Raw genomic sequence first — 16,853 nt, 5'->3', positions numbered from 1 at the left:
ATTTTGAAATATAATTTAACTACAATGTAATCGTCATCAGCGGCATTATTGGCTTGCTCCATGTAAAAAACAAATATTTGCAATACAACAACACAGAGCAGGAGAAGACATCATAGTAGTGAGTGATGAAATGGCTACTACTACTCACCAAGCCCGGGGATCTCCAAGCCGAGCTGGTCCAGCAGGTCGCGCTCCCGGTCCAGGAGGTCCGTCCAGCGATGGGTGACCTGGCTGTAGGTGCGCTGGACCCCGTAGAGGTGGGATATGGCCCAGCACACCTTCTCCCACCGCTTCCGGCGCTCCCGCATGTTGTAGCCGCCGGCCGCGATCCTGCCGCCTCCCGCGATGGTCCTGGGCAGGCGGCGCTGGACGAAGTAGACCAGCGCGCCCACTTCCTCCGGGCTGAATATCTCCCGTCGTGTCACCTGCTCCCCCCTCAATCTCCCGCATGCTGTCCTGGCACTGGGTCCAGTACTACTCCCCGCCGCCGCTGCGGCCCTCAAATGCCTGGGCAGCTTCACGGCGCCTGGCTTGACCATGGTCTGGGCAGGTAAGGTAGGAAGAAGTAGAAAATTAAGAAAGAATAGGATCGGGAAGAAGAAAAGAAAAGAGTTTAAAAAAGTAGTTTAAAAGTAAATAAAAATAGCAGAAAAGACAAACATATACAGCTAGGAAAACAGAGGGATGGATAAGAAGCAAAATCGTAAAAAAAAAAACTGAAAACAAGCAAAGGATGGCAAAGATACCAAGAGGATTAAACCCCATGCCCAGACACAGGAAATGAATGAAAAACAAGATGGCCGGCGCCCGTTCACGAGCGCGAAAGTAAGTTCGCGCGAGATTTCCCTCGCGATCTCGTGCGAACCTCTAGATTTCCCTCGCGATCTCGTGCGAACCTCTACTCGCAATGCGCTTACTGCGCGAGATTATACATAGCGGGCGGAAACGGAAATACGTCACGCAAACAAAATGGCCGCGCCCGTACTCGACCTTGGGGTAAATTCGCGTGTTGCGCTGCAAGCGGCTCGCGAATACTGCAAAAAAACTTGCGAAACAACAAGCCGCAAAAAATAAAAAGCTCATTCGCACGAATTGGCGGCTTCCGCGGTCGGTTTCGCACGACGCCGCGCCCCGCGAATAGCACGAAAAAACCGAAAAACGATTTTAGCAAAAGCAATGAGCAGGTGCAAAAGGTCAACCTCATGATTTGTAACGATTCCCTGTAGTGCTTCCTGAGGGGGCCCTCCAGAATTCAGTTGCCTGCTTGCAACTATTGTGTGACCCTGCTCTGACCTTAACTGTATGCCACAAAGGTCCTGATTTACAGCTAAAGGAGCAGACAAGCAGGTGCCAGGCTGGAACTTCAAATTCTTTCAGTGACACATTAATTAGCCCCTAATTCATTATTGTCAGTTGGGGCAGGGCAGGTGTTGTTAATAAACTAACCCCAAATTAATTCATGTCAGTTCAAGCAGGGCAGGTGGGCTTGCTTTTCCCCCCCATCTTCTACAGTGATGATGAACCAGAGGGTGGCATTGATGTAACAGAGGGTGGCAGGGGTCAAAGAGAGGGTGCCAGTGGTGAAACAGAGGGTGCTGGGAGGCTGTGATGATGAACCAGACGTAGAAACAACATAGTCGCGACCGTTGCGAGCCGACAAGTAAGTTCGCAATTGCGAACTAGTACCAAATCCTCGCGAACTGCCAGAAACACTTGCGAACACAAAAAAATTCGCAAATCCGCAAAATTCGCGAACGCGAGATTTGCAAAATTTGCCCATGCTTATTTCAACCCAATATTTAGTGCTTAATCTGTACTGTGTGATATGGGGAACAATCATTAAAAGCAATAAGAAGGAGGATAATCGTAAGTAAGATAGGTCTAGAGTGACATGCTACATCGAAAGGTGCTGCGTGAACAATGATGGAGTGTCTAAACCGGTAAACCACCCGGATATATTAAGATTAACGGTCTGTGTACGCCAAATGCGTATGAGTGAGCCATGTTAATTTTAATATATCCGGGTGGTTTACCGGTTTAGACCTGTTTAAATGGAATGGATTTACACCATATTGCACCAAATATGTCACAAATTTAGAACGTTACTAGTTTTTTAGTGAAGTTCGTAATTTGTAACATATTTCATGCCATTCTGTTCAGTGGTTTTTTTTGTATCAGAGAGAACATTTCTTATGGAAATCAAAAGGGGAAATCACCATTTTGGGGCCTCCCTTTTTCTTGGCTCAAATGTTTGGATCAACAGAAACTTGCTATGGCATATCCAACATGGATGAAATTATTTTTGGGAACGTTTTCTACAGATATGTCCAGGGAAGCCAAAGGTAATAAACAAACAAAAAATGCCTTCTTTCTCCTGTGGAAAGTTTGATCTAATTACAATTATACTGGCGCTAGCACCATGAGACAATGAAAAAAAACACACATTAAACATTTGTTATAGTTGGGAAAACTTTATTTATTATTTTAATGAAAAACAACTTTAAACAACACAAATATCAGAAATTCTAAAGTTGTAGTTATACGTTAAATTTATATAAGGTACGCACCACCTTTAAATTACTATAGATTTATTCAGTCTTTACATGGAAACCAAACAACGTATACCCTTGTTGCTTATACCCTTTCATATTGTATCACTTATGGCATCTAAAATAGTAGCATTTACAACAACACGTATGACATTGAAAATCACATAATTTGTGAGACCACAATGCACAGTAAAGTGGCGAGTTATAGTTAATGTATTGTGGCTACCAAATTCAATACACTTTCTATGGAGGTGCAGAAGTTATAGTGTGCGTATATCCATCCATCTATCTATATATATATATATATATATATATATATATATATATATATATATATATATATATATATATATATATATATATATATATATATATATATATATTATATATTCAAACCAAATTCCCATGCTTGCACAAGAACGTACTCGACACTCCAGAATTGCTGGTGCACGTAGAATTTAATGGCAGGAAACAACGCGTTTCACCTCTCGGCTTGATCACGTTTCAGCCGTGAAAACCCAAATATGTCCTTTTTACTTCATTATTAAACAAAAAGATAGGACTATCCCACTGTGACAGACAAACAGTGCAAATTCATGGTGGCCATTACTGACTGGTGTAGCATATACTTCCACTCTTATGTTTTACACTTAATAATGCTGGGGAATATGAATTCAAAGTACAATTTATATTTATACATTCAACAATCAATAACCCTAGTGTTTTTAGAGACATTCTGCAAAGTCCAGTTAACTCGATATCATAAATGAATTGCCACATGTTTTGGAATGTCATATTGTTGCAACAAAATAACGCTGTCAATCAGTGTATGAATGCACATAATTGAGGTCCCGCCCTAGTGGGCAATAAATCAGTGTTGACAAATTAATTATTTATAGTAGAATTTCATCTATCCACAACATTGAAGTCCCGCCCTAGTGGGCAATAGATCCGTGTTGACAAAATAGTAAAGTTTCATCTGTCAACAACATGCATTCAGCATATCAACATTTGCCAAAGTCCCGCCCAAGTGGGCATATGCCACAATTTACAAAAACAGAAACTTTTATATATATATTATTCTTTTTTAACCCAATTTCTTCTTCACATTGAAGAAAACCGCACACCAAGGTCAGCAATATTTGTTTTTTATTCTTTCAGTAGCAGAGCAAATTTCCACACCCAACCACCACCAACGCGTTTCAACCCCCACGGGTCTTGCTCACGGCATGTGAGTCCTTTCTTTGTGTTACAACTTATAGTTCCCCATATTAGCCTATTAGGAGGCATTATGGTACTTGTAGTTCAGTTTATTTATTTCACCATTAACGACTTTGTTTTTGTTTTTGTTTTTTGAACGCAGATGAGGACCTACATGTACATTTGGGCCTCGCGGCTCCCGCCCTACCACAGCAAACTGCTTTGATTTTTGACAGAGAGAGCAGGAAACCTGCTCTCTCTTTCAAAAATCAAAGCCGATTGCTTTTCTGTACGGGGAGCAGCATGTTAGCTGGTCCCCATACAGAAAAACAGTACCGGCTCCCGCAGGACTGTGGGGGGCTTGGGAACCCCCCCACGGCCCCAAGCGAGGAGGGCCAGGCCCCGGGCAATGGGGTCCCCGGGGCCAGATGTGGCCCGGGAGGGAAGCCACGCGGCCCACCTCCCGCAAAAAAATAAAACAAAGTCAGGCCCGGGGATGGGGTCCCCGGGGCCATAGGAGGGGATATGCAGCCCCGCTCCACATTAAAATTAAAAAAATTAACATGGCCATGCCCTGGGGGATGGGGTCCCCGGGGCCGAAATAGGCCACGGGAGGGGGGCTACGCAGCCCCCTTTCCAAATTTAAAAAAAAAAAAAAAAAAAAATTGGGGGCAGGCCCTGAGGGATGGGGTCACCAGTGCCAAAAAACAAGAAAAAGAAGGGGGGCTACACAGCCCCCCTTCTTAAAAGATTAAAAAAAAACGGGATTGGGAGGAGGCCACGCCCCCTCCCTGCACCTCTCTGCAAACGCGCCCCCTGGTGCGTTTGCAGAGGGGGAAGTAATTCCCCTCACATACTGGGGGTCCCTGGGGGCCAACTAGCCCACCAGGAGCCTCCAGTATGGGCCTGGGGGCTCACTTGCAGAGAAGTGTAAAGAGGCCACTCCCCTTTTTACACCTCTCTGCAACGGAGCCCCCTGGTGCCTACTGGAGGTTGCTGGTGGGCTAGTTGGCACCCAGGGACCCCCAGTATGCAAGGGGAATTAGTTCCCTCGCTGCGAAAGTGCCAGGGGGCTGCGTTGCAGAGAGGTGTAAAAAGGGACATGGCTTCTTCACACCTCTCTGCAACGCAGCTCCCTTGTGCACACTGGAGGTTCCTGGTGGGCTAGTTTGCCCCCAGGGACCTCCAGTATGCAAGGGGAATTAGTTCCCCTCTGCAAACATGCCAGGGGGCTGCGTTGCAGAGAGGAGTTAAAAGGGGCATGGCTTCATTACACCTCTCTGCAACACAGCCCCCTGGCGCATACTGGAGGTTCCTGGTGGGCTAGTTGGCCCCCAGGGAACTCCAGTATGCAAGGGGAATTAGTTCCCCCTCTGCAAACACGCCAGGGGGCTGCATTGCAGAGAGGTGTCATGATGCCACGCCTCTTTTTACACCTCTCTGCAATGCAGCCCCCTGGCGCATACTGGAGGTCCTGATGTGCTAGTTGGCCCCCAGGGACCCCCAGTATGCATGGGGACTTAATCCCCCAACTTAGAACGCATTACGGGGCATGATTGCACAGTGGTGAAGGTATGGGACGGGGCTTGAGGTGACATGTGTGCAAACACGCCCTGCAGCGCGTTTTAGGTTGGGGAATATATTCCTCTTCAATCCAGAGGTCCCCTAGGGGCCAACTAGTCCAACGGGTACCTCTAATAAGTGCCACGGAGCTGTGTTACAGAGTGTTGTAAAAAGTAGGCGTGCCCGCTGAACACCTCTCTGCAACGCAGCTCTCTGGCGCAAACAGGAGGTACCTGATGGGCTAGTTGGCTCACAGGTGACCTCAGGATTGAAGAGGAATATATTCCCTAACCTGAAACACGCCACAGGGCTTGTTTGTGCACATGTGTCCTCAGGCCCCGCACCCTTCCTTCACTATTGAGTGAAATATTCCTCTAAAATCAGCCGAAGTACGAATTCTGATTTACTCACCTGTTATCAAGAGAGACGTCATTGCTGAATCTTTGAGCCCAGGACAGACCCTAAAAAGTAAATGTAACCATACTTACAGTAACTTGAATTTCCTTCCATAGGCAAACATTGACCGGTTTCACATGGAATTTTTTTTAAGTGTGGAGTTTTGGAAGTTGAAAAAATTCCTGTAAAATCATCCAAACTACGAATTCCGATTTACTCACCTGTTATCATGAGAGACGTCAGTTGCTGCATCTTTGAGCCCAGGACGGACCCTGAAAAGTAATTCTAACCATACTTACAGTAACTTGAATTTCCTTCCATAGGCTAACATTTACTGGTTTCACTTGGAAATTTTTCTAAGTGTGGAGTTTTGGAACTTTAAAAAATTCCTCTAAAATCAGCCGAACTGCGAATTCTGATGTACTCACCTGTTATCAGGAGAGACCTCATTGCTACATCTTTCAGCCCACTACTGATCCTGAAAAGTAATTGTAACCATACTTACAGTAACTTGAATTTCCTTCCATAGGCTAACATTGACTGGTTTCACTTGACATTTTTTCTAAGTGTGGGGTTTTGGAACTTTAAAAAATTCCTCAAAAATCAGCCGAACTACGAATTCCGATTTACTCACCTGTTATCAGGAGAGGCCTCAGTGCTGCATCTTTCAGCCCATTACTGATCCTGAAAAGTAATTCTAATAGTAGTCACAGTAACATGAATTTCCTTTCAAAGGCTAACATTGACATATTTTACTTGGAAATTCTTCTAAGTGTGGAGTTTTGGAACTTTAAAAAATTCCTCAAAAATCAGCCGAACTACGAATTCTGATTTACTCACCTGTTATCAGGAGAGACCTCAGTGCTGCATCTTTCAGCCCAGTATTGATCCTGAAAAGTAATTCTAATTGTAGTTACAGTAACTTGAATTTCCTTTCATAGGCTAACATTGACATGTTTTACTTAGAAATTCTTCTAAGTGTGGAGTTTTGGAACTTTAAAAAATTCCTCTAAAATCAGCCGAACTACGAATTCTGATTTACTCACCTGTTATCAGGAGAGACATCAGTGCTGCATCTTTCAGTCCACTATTAATCCTGGAAAGTAATTCTAACCATAGTTACAGTAACTTGAATTTCCTTCCATAGGATATCATTGCCTGCTATAGAAAATATATATAAATTAAAAAAATATATAAAAAAAATTAAATATTACAAATTCAATTTTTTTTAAAACTTTCTTTTTCAAATTATATAAAAAATATGTAATGTAATTTAAAAAATAAAATATCTAAAAATAAATAATCTAAAATAATGTAGTAAATCAGTATAAAGAAAATATAACAAATAATACGTTTAAAAATTATCATTTACGAAACCTTTGAAATTCACTGAAAAAGCCATAGGTTTCACCTACGTTATAGTTAAAAATTAGCATTTAAAAAGCCTTGGAAATTCACTGAAAAACCATAGGTTTCACCTACGTTATGGTTAAAAATTAGCATTTAACAAACCTTAGAAATTCACTGAAAGAAACATAGGTTTCACACACGTTATAGTTAAAAATGAGCATTTAAAAAACCTTAGAAATTCACTGAAAAACCATAGGTTTCACACATGTTATAGTTAGCTGGACATTTCACTCATACAAAACCATTGAAATTCCCCCGTTATAGTTAACTATAACTCGCGCTCCCGCAATGCACTGCTGATGACGTCACATATTACATCACTCATGACATGGTCAGTGACATCACTCATGACATAACTGATGACATCTCAAATAACATCACTGATGACATCACTGACGACATCATCCTTGTGAAAGAGTGACAGACCTCCTCTCAGCGCAATAGCGTAATATAACCCTTGATACACACTTTCAAAAATAGAAACTAAAATCTTCTCAAAAAATGGAAATACCAATTCCAGTTAGAACAACCTATTCAGTAATTCTAAAATCTACATACACATCCAGTCATTCACAAACAGTTCTATATAGGTACTCATACATGTACTCACTCATCATATGTACTCATACACCTATCATCTTATTACACACCAACACTCATCTATAGAGTTACTCACACACAAACTCACACATGCAAATAAACTATCAAACATCCATTTACTTGCATATACAGCTATACACCCACCACTACACTTACTTCTACAGAATCGTACAAATACTTACTCTCTTAAACAATCACTTATAGAAACACTAAGGAGCAGATGTATCAAGTGTTTTGCATGTCGCAAATGCTGCGAATCGCAATTTCGCAGCGTTTGCAACATGCGAAAGTGCAATTGGCATGTATCAAAAAAATCGCTTCGCATAATAAGAATTCGCATTTTTGCGAATTCTTAATGTGCGAGAAGTGAATATTCGCAGAAGAATTTGCGATTTATAATTTTGCATTTTCTCACTTTTGCGAAAATCGCAAATAAGAAATCGCAAGGCAAGAAATCGCATCGAGATGTAAGTAAAAATCGCAAATTACGAATTTTCAAAAATCGCACATTAAGAAATCGCTATTAACACCAAGAAGAAGCAGGTGGTAAAAAAAAAATCACATAAAAAAGCTGCCAGAATGCATTTTCTTTCTCTACAAAATGGCGGGACTGTACCTGATTGCCAGGAGGCTGCGCATTCAAGCTCTTGCCCAGAGAAGACAAAGGCAGGATAGAATTTTCCGAATACGCATTACGCTGTTTCAGCAAACTCAGGAGGAGATCTATGAAAAATACAGGCTACATCCTCACACCATTCTCGACCTCATTACTGAATTGGAACCTTTATTGGCACACCCAACAGCCAGAACACAATCAATACCAACACATGTTCAGGTATTGTGCTCACTGCACCTTTTGGCTTCTGGCTCCTTTCAAACTGTAATTGCAGAGGTTGGTGGAGTGTCACAGAGTGCCCTATCACGTTTTTTCCATTGCTTCCTGGACCCAATGAAAAATAGACTCCAATATTATATATTTCTCAAATACACAGCAAGCCATACAGGAAACCAAGTTGGATTTCTATCATATTGCAAGATTGTGATTGGGTGCATAGACGGAACCTATATTGCCATCATTCCACCAGCAGCTATAGAATATGTATTCCGGAATATAAAAAGCTACCACTCGCTGAACATCCAGATCATATGCAATGCAAAATGCATTATCAACGACATTGTTACAAAGTACACATGACTCTTACATCTTCAGACATAGCGTAATTCATAGACGTCTCAGTGCTGGTCAGTTTGGAGATGGACACCTGCTAGGTAAGTAATGCACATGCAAACAACCATCCATCCATCCATCCATCCATCCATCCATCCATCAATATGGACTGGAACATACAAATACTTATTCCTCTATAACTTGCAGGTGATAGTGCCTACGCAGTGCGTGATTTCATACTCACCCCATACTTGAATCCTGCAAATGCAAGTGAAAGATGGTACAACAGGGCACACCGGTCTACACGTGGGGTGATTGAACGTACATTTGGAATCCTGAAAAGCCGTTTCAGATGCATACACAAAAGTGGAGGTGCATTGCAATACAATCCAGAGACATGTTGCAAAATTGTGACAGCATGTGCAATGCTGCATAATATGGCTATTCGCAAAGGCACAGAAATAGAAGTGAGTGCCTCTGACACATCTGATGATGATGACAACCCTCCACCAAGAATGGCAGTGGCAGGAGTAGGAGCCATGGCTGGTCGTCAAAGAAGGGCAGAGATTACACGTAACTATTTTTAGGTAAGAAAAAATACTACACACCAATATTACTTTTCTATTGTTCTTTTAATTCAGAACATGCAAACAGTACTATATGTTTGACTCATTACTTCTAATTTTTGTAAACTTAAAAGATCCATAAGTTTTAAAGAAAAGAAAAAATTGTCTCAATGCATTACTGCTGCATAGGTAATTGAACACTTTAAGTCATTTTTTACGCTGGCGGGTGGAAGCATGTTGCTCCTGTGGAGGAATGGCCTCTTGCTCAGCTCCTGTAGTGGAACGCCTTCCACTCCTGCGTTGCACCATGATGTTAGTTGGGGTGGGGTTGTTACTACTCCTACTGGAGTTGTCCTCGCTTTCTTGGGTGGTTTGCATGGTTTCCAGGACCAATGTCATTTTGTCCACACTCTTTACAACTGCACGTGTGCAGTCACTCAATTCACGCTGCATGTTGATGCTGCGAAATTGCTGGTGACTGCACATAGCCTGTTGATGGCCTTGGTGTATGTGTGCATCCTATCCTGCACAGCCTGTGAAGCCCTGTTAGGTGCCTTTTCTGTTTTTAAAAGTGTCACGCAGAGTTTGTCAATGGAAGCAGCCATGCTTTCTGGTTTTTGTTTGACTTCAGTAGCTGCCTATTAATGGATCTCAGTGCCTTATGTAGTTGGCGTTGCACCTGAAGCATGTTCTGCTCAAGCCCTGCAAACACTGTGACTCCTTCACTTTGTCCTGTGTTATTTCCAGATGCATCCAGACGGAATGAGCGCGCCCTCCTTGGTGTTTGGGATTCCTGTTGTGTGGCTTGGGAGGACACTGTAACTGTCTCATTGGGGACTGATTCAACATCAGAATTTTCATCCTGTCCCATTGGTTCTATAGGTGGTACACGTCGGCGCTTCCTTTGTTTGGTGACATGTTGCACAGGGGCATTAGTGACTTCATCTTCATTTTCTGACGTCACATGGGGAGGCGAAAATTCAAATTCATTCTCTGTCCTGGCCTCACTTGTATGTTCTGTGGATGTAGAGTGCAAACGCTATATAAATCCAACATACAATACAATACAATACAAATATGAATTTGTGTTCATTACAAAATAAATTATTTCATGGCAGACTACTACTTGTACTGCATTGCTGCAGCATACCGAAGTACTACTTAGAAAAATAACATGAGTGACTATGATTGAGAGTGTTACTATGTCAAAAGGACTACCACTCCCATAATGCATTGCTCAGTTCTTGTTTCACAGTGTGACTGGACTACTATTTCTCTGACATGCAGAGTACACACACACATTCTTTGTACACACACATGCATGCAATTTGCAGTCCTCTTACCTTGTGAACTTGCTGTGGGTTCAGAGCTGTCAATGGTAGCCACTCCACTCACACTTTCAGGTAACAGTGTGGATTCAATCAGTTCCTCGTGGGGTGTGGGCTTGTCCACAACAGAAGTTCCACCACCTGTTTGGTTTGCCTCTTTGATCCTCTCAGCAATTCTTTCTTTGGATCTGAGTCTCATGTCATACCACCTTTTTTTTATTTCCTCAATGGAGCGTGTGGTGACTCCTACAGAGTTAACTTTCTCCTGGATCTCCAGCCAGATTTTTCTTTTCCTGGAGTCAGGTACTTTCAATGCTTTTTTCTCAAACAGGTCCTCATGGTTACACACCATTTCTTCTATGAGCAATTCTTGCTCCTTTTCAGAAAACTTCTGCTTTCATTTTCTCTTTTCCAATGCCTGTTCCTCCTGTGCCTTCTGTGACTCCATTGCTCTCCAAACAGGTCTGCTGTGCCTCAGCACACTCTTCCAACTGCCACTGGGTGTGGCTCTGGGTAGCAGGTGCAAGCAATCACTGGAACTTCCTGGTTGTGATTTCATCAACCTGTTCCTGCATTGCATGGTTCCCGTTTTTGCGATTTCTTAAATAGCGATTTTTGCTATTTAAGAAATCGCAAATAATTTGCAGATTATTCTGCGATTTTTAAGGAATCGCTATTTACTCGCAGAATTCTTCTTACATACCATTTTGCGATTCCGATATAGCGATTCGCAAAAAATCGCTATTTGGGACTCGCAAAATGGTTTTTTGATACATCTGCCCCATACTTATTTATACAGGAACTCTTACAATCTCTCGCTCTCACTTATATTCATCACTTATATACATCAATACTCACATATACTAGTTTAAAACATATGTAGTTACTCATAAAGATACTCTTAAGACAGTCATTCACTCACTAACACCCATACACACACTCATCCACCCATACAGTCCTGCACACAAGCTGTCTTCAAAACACATACAAACAGTGTGTCACCCATTCATACATCTATGCGGTAAGTAATAGCCCCATCAAAACATACAGACACTCATACTGATACTCTAAAAACCAATTAATAACCGATATCAACACTCATGTAGCTAGTCACCAACCCATGCAGCCACTTACACACAAAGTGAGACACTGATACAGATATTTACATATTTAAACATTACTCGCTAATACATGTATTCACTAAGATACACTTAATAAGTCAGTTATACAATCATTTTTACAAAAAAAAATCCATTGTCATGAATGATGTAATATGTGACATCATCAGCAGTGGATTGCGGGTGCGCGATATATAGTTATTGCAACTAACTATATATGGAATTTCATTGGGTTTTATGTCAATAAAATGTCCAGCTAACTATATAGGAGGGATTTCAATGTTTTTTTATATGTTAATTCCTAACTATATAAGGCCTAAAACCTATGGATTTTTTAGTGAATTTCATTGGTTTTTTTAAAGGCTAATTCCTAACTATATATAGTGTATAACCTTTGGTTTTTTCAGTGAATTTCATTGGTTTTTTAAATGCTAATATATATATATATATATATATATATATATATATATATATATATATATATATATATATATATATATATATATATATATATATATATATATAGGAGGAATTTCAATGGTTTTTTATATGTTAATTCCTAACTATATAAGGCCTAAAACCTAATCCCCCCCAAACTTTCAGGGAAGGAGCGGAGCAGAGCGAGCCATCTTGTTTGAGAAATTTGCGAAGATTCATCAACCAGGGCCAAAGTTATTCCCAATAGAATGTTGGGGATTTCCTATGGTAAACCGTCCTAACTATATATACCTACTGGCGACCGCCAGTAGGTAATATATATATATATACACCGTTTTGGATATATATATATATATATATATATATATATATATATATATATATATATATATATATATATACACATACACACACACACACTACTTTGTGTCCAAACCATCAACTTGTCATTTTCAGTAAATACACTGTTCGTCCCTGTCTGGCTTTCCACCTAAAATAATTAGTAAATTTCCTCAGAAATGCCCACTTATTATTTTTGTAACATGGCAATTTTTACTGTTAAGACATCTTTTTGATTTTTAGTAAATAGATTTTGCCCCCATACACATTATTTTACAAAATACAATGCTGTTAAAATTATTTGCTTGTACATTTCTATAAATTTACTACTTTAGTACCCACAAACCAGCTTGTGATTTTCATGAAATACCCCTATTTTGTCACAGTATTCTGGCTTTTTATTTTTAGTTGGGTCACACTCATTCTGCCTCATTCACAAATATTGTAAATTTGCAGTTGGTCGTAAAGACATTAGCAACTCTGTAGGCTCAATTTGTAATGCAGAAAGATGTTGCAGAATCTCAACAGTAGGTGCCACGCAGAGCTTCCATGCACTTTCGCTGCTCCGCTATTTTGCTCCGCTATTTTGAATAATGCCCTCATCAACAACCTTCAACAGTGGAATTCGAAGCAGAACGTTATAAATGGTCCTAGGCGATTTGCGTTAGGAATACACAAAATGAAATTCTGACAAAATTAAGAAGGAAAAGGCACAGACTTTTCACTACTGAAACCTATGCAGAAACAAACAAAAATATAAAAGTAATCCCGCAATTGCTGACTATTACTGAACCCTACCTGTTGATAACCGTAGGGTAAGAGAGAGTATGTACAGTCAAAGGTATGCCGAATTTCAGTATCGACGATAAAATGCATAAGGTTTAGGTTTTCGAAGGAGGTGTTACTATAACCTCAGCCATGAGCTGCATGGAACATGACATGCAGCACTTCCAATGCATGTAATTACTGTTAGACCGTCCTTAAAAACACTTAAATATGACTTATTTTCTTTCTAAATACGGTTGGACCTATTCGCTAATATATTTTCGAATGTTAAAATAGATTTCCTGCCGAATACAACATCTGCAAGGAATTCACAAAAAGATTCCTGGCAAGTTTAAAACTGCTTCACTACTGTGGATTTCCCTTCCCTTCAAGAATGTGGGGAAATCCCAGGCAAGGGGTGGGAAGTTGGTGTTAAAAGGTAGGGATAGCTTGTTCGTTTGTGACTGTGGCTGGAGTAACTGCTCTTTCAATATGGGAAAAGGAATGGATGTTTTGATATTTGTTGAGTGTAGTGGAATATGTTTTCTCTGCAGTTAAAAAGAAACGGGAAACACGAAAAAGAAACGTGTATTTGCGATATTAGCTCCATTCCTCCTATGTGGAAATCTTCCGAACGATGGGCCAATCCCAGCGCGGCCCTGAGGCGAGCCCCGCGATGACGTCAGAGCTCCTTGACAAATCGGAGCGCGGCTCCTTCGCCGGCCCCGCCCACAACCAGGCGGCGGCCATCTTAAGGCAGCTCGGGCGGCGGCGGTGATCTCGGGGGCCAAAACGAGGGGTGGGCATCCTCGAAATTAAAACAAAAACATTAAAATGAAAGAGACAAACCCCCCAAGCCCCCCCCAAGCCCCCCCCCCCAAAAAAAAAATCGCGAAACATCGCGGGATGCGCGCACGCGTTCGCGCTTATAGATATATAATTGATTTCTCTTTTCATTTTCTCAGGAACCACTGGAGGGATTTACACAATTTTACCAAAAGCGTGATCTGCATACCAGACACTACCATTTTGACAAGTTTGGTGTAATTCCCTTCAGCGGTTCAAGCTGTAGCTGAGTCTAAAGGTCCTATGGAAATTAACATGGGGAAAACACGTTTTGGGACCCCCCTTTTTTCTCAGCCCCCACTTGACGAATCCCCCCCAAACTTTCAGGGAAGGAGCGGAGCGGAGCGAGCCATCTTCTTTGAGAAATTTGCGACGATTCATCAACCAGGGCCAAAGTTATTCCCAATAGAATGTTGGGGATTTCCTATGGTGAACCGTCCTAACTATATATACCTACTGGCGACCGCCAGTAGGTAATATATATATATATATATATATATATATATATATATATATATATATATATGTATATATATATATATATATATATATTACCTACTGGCGGTCGTCAGTAGGTAGTTATAGTTAGGACCTACTTTCCATAGGCAATCCACAACATTCTATTTGGAATAACTTTGGCGTCAGTGGATGAACCTTCGCGAATTTCTTCAAGAAAATGGCCTGCTCAGCTCCGTTCCTTCCCTGAAAGTTTGAGGGTGATTCGTCAAGTGGGGGCCGATAAAAAAGGGGGGTTCCAAAATGTGTTTTCCCCCATGCAATTTTCCATAGGGACCTTTAGCCAGGGCTACAGCCCGAACGGCTAAACGGAATTACACCAAATTTGGCAGAGAGGTAGAGTTCGGTTTGCAGATTGCGCTTTTTGTTAAATGGTGTAAATCCTTTCAGTAGTTCCTTAGAAAATTAAAAGTAAAATCATAGCGATATCTAGAGACGAAGTACAGCACGTGTACGGAAATCCGTACAATTACGAGCACGAGCTGCATGCTGATTGGCTGTCAACTGTGCGTCAACACTTTAAACCAGAAAGTGTTGGCAGCCATCTTGTTTGTCGCTAGAAGCGACTCACAAGAAAACAGTAAAACAAAGTTGATAAATAAGGAAAGGGGTCATGGTAGAAACACCCTGACCCTCTAGGCTTGCTCAGGGGGTCGTACATGGATCTTTAGGCTCAATTTTTTTTAAAATAAAAAATTGGGGGGTATGCGTATGGTATACGTATGCGGTGGAAAAGGGAAATAAAAAATAGAAGTCCGTTTTATTCATTAGGTACCGGGGGGGCAAATTCCGGGGGCAATTTTTTTCATAGTGGAGGGCTTGTAAGGTGCCCCGAGCACCGGGGAACGCCACCCCTCTGTGGTTTTATTCCGAAGTATGTGGGGGGTTACGGTCCTTTTCCCCTTAGTCTCCCGAGCACCAGGGAACGCCACCACTCTGTGGTTTTATTTTGAAGTATGCAGGGGGGTTACAGTCCTCTTCCCCTCAGTCTCCCGAGCACTAGGGAAAGCCACGCTTCTGTGGTTTTATTTTGAAGTATGCAGGGGGGTTACGGTCCTCTTCCCCTCAGTCTCAGGGACCATCACCCTGACAAGGCTTTTTTAATATTTTTTTTTAAAGTGTGTTTTCAGCTCTCCCTCTCTCTCTCCCCGTACACGTCGCGGGGACCCCCACCTTCCTGGGGCAGTAATATGTAAAATGACCTTCCAGCCCCGGGTACCTGCACTCCCCGGGGTTTTTTAATGTTGGGAGGGGGTCGCGCTGCCCCCCTCCTGGAACCCTTGGTGGCCCTGGGGTCCACCATATCCCAGGGTCGGTTCTTGCAGTGTCTCGGGATGCGTACTTCCAGGACACTATTGTTTGGTATGGTAGAGCGGTACCGTCGCCACTCCCACTTTACCACAGGAAACCGCTTTCCTATTTGAAAAAGAGAGCAAGTTAATCTGTTCTCTCTTTCAAGAAAGCAGATTGTTTTTCGAAAGAGAGCGCAGCATATAAGCTGATTTTTCTGATAAAGCAATGCCGGCTCTCGAAGGACGCGGGGAGCCGGCTGGGATCGTAGGCGCATTGAGGTTAAAAAAAAAAAATGTTAAAGTTCTTTTTAAGAACTAACTTTACTGGTCAAAAAAAGAGCTATATTTCTATGATAGTATGTAAAACTTTCCGGGTTTTTTTTGTGCACCAGTTGTACTTTTCACGCATGTGCAGCCTCGTTCCCAAGCCCACGTTTTTTTTCTTTTTCTTCAAGTTCGCCAAGCAAACCTCTCCTTATTTCAGGTATTAAATTTGCCGCCTGAAATGTAGTGTTGATGCGCCAAACGTTGATTAAATACTCCATCCACCTCCATTTTAGTCGTTTTTCTGCGTTATTTTTATTATACCTGTTACTTTCATTTTACTCTCCACTTATCTTCTCTAAGATCCATGAGATTTCCAGGCACAGACACCAAAGTGTTTGTCCTTGGCCTCCGATCCTATGACTTGGTCACACGTATACCTAAAAACTGATTTGAAGGACGTAAGCCAGAGTCATTACAAGGCGTGTTCGTCAA

This window comes from Lissotriton vulgaris, chromosome 7, assembly GCF_964263255.1.
Source record: "Lissotriton vulgaris chromosome 7, aLisVul1.2, whole genome shotgun sequence".
NCBI classification, from domain to species: Eukaryota; Metazoa; Chordata; class Amphibia; order Caudata; family Salamandridae; genus Lissotriton; species Lissotriton vulgaris.
The sequence above is the reverse complement of the archived record's forward strand: the minus strand, read 5'-3'. Positions refer to the sequence as shown.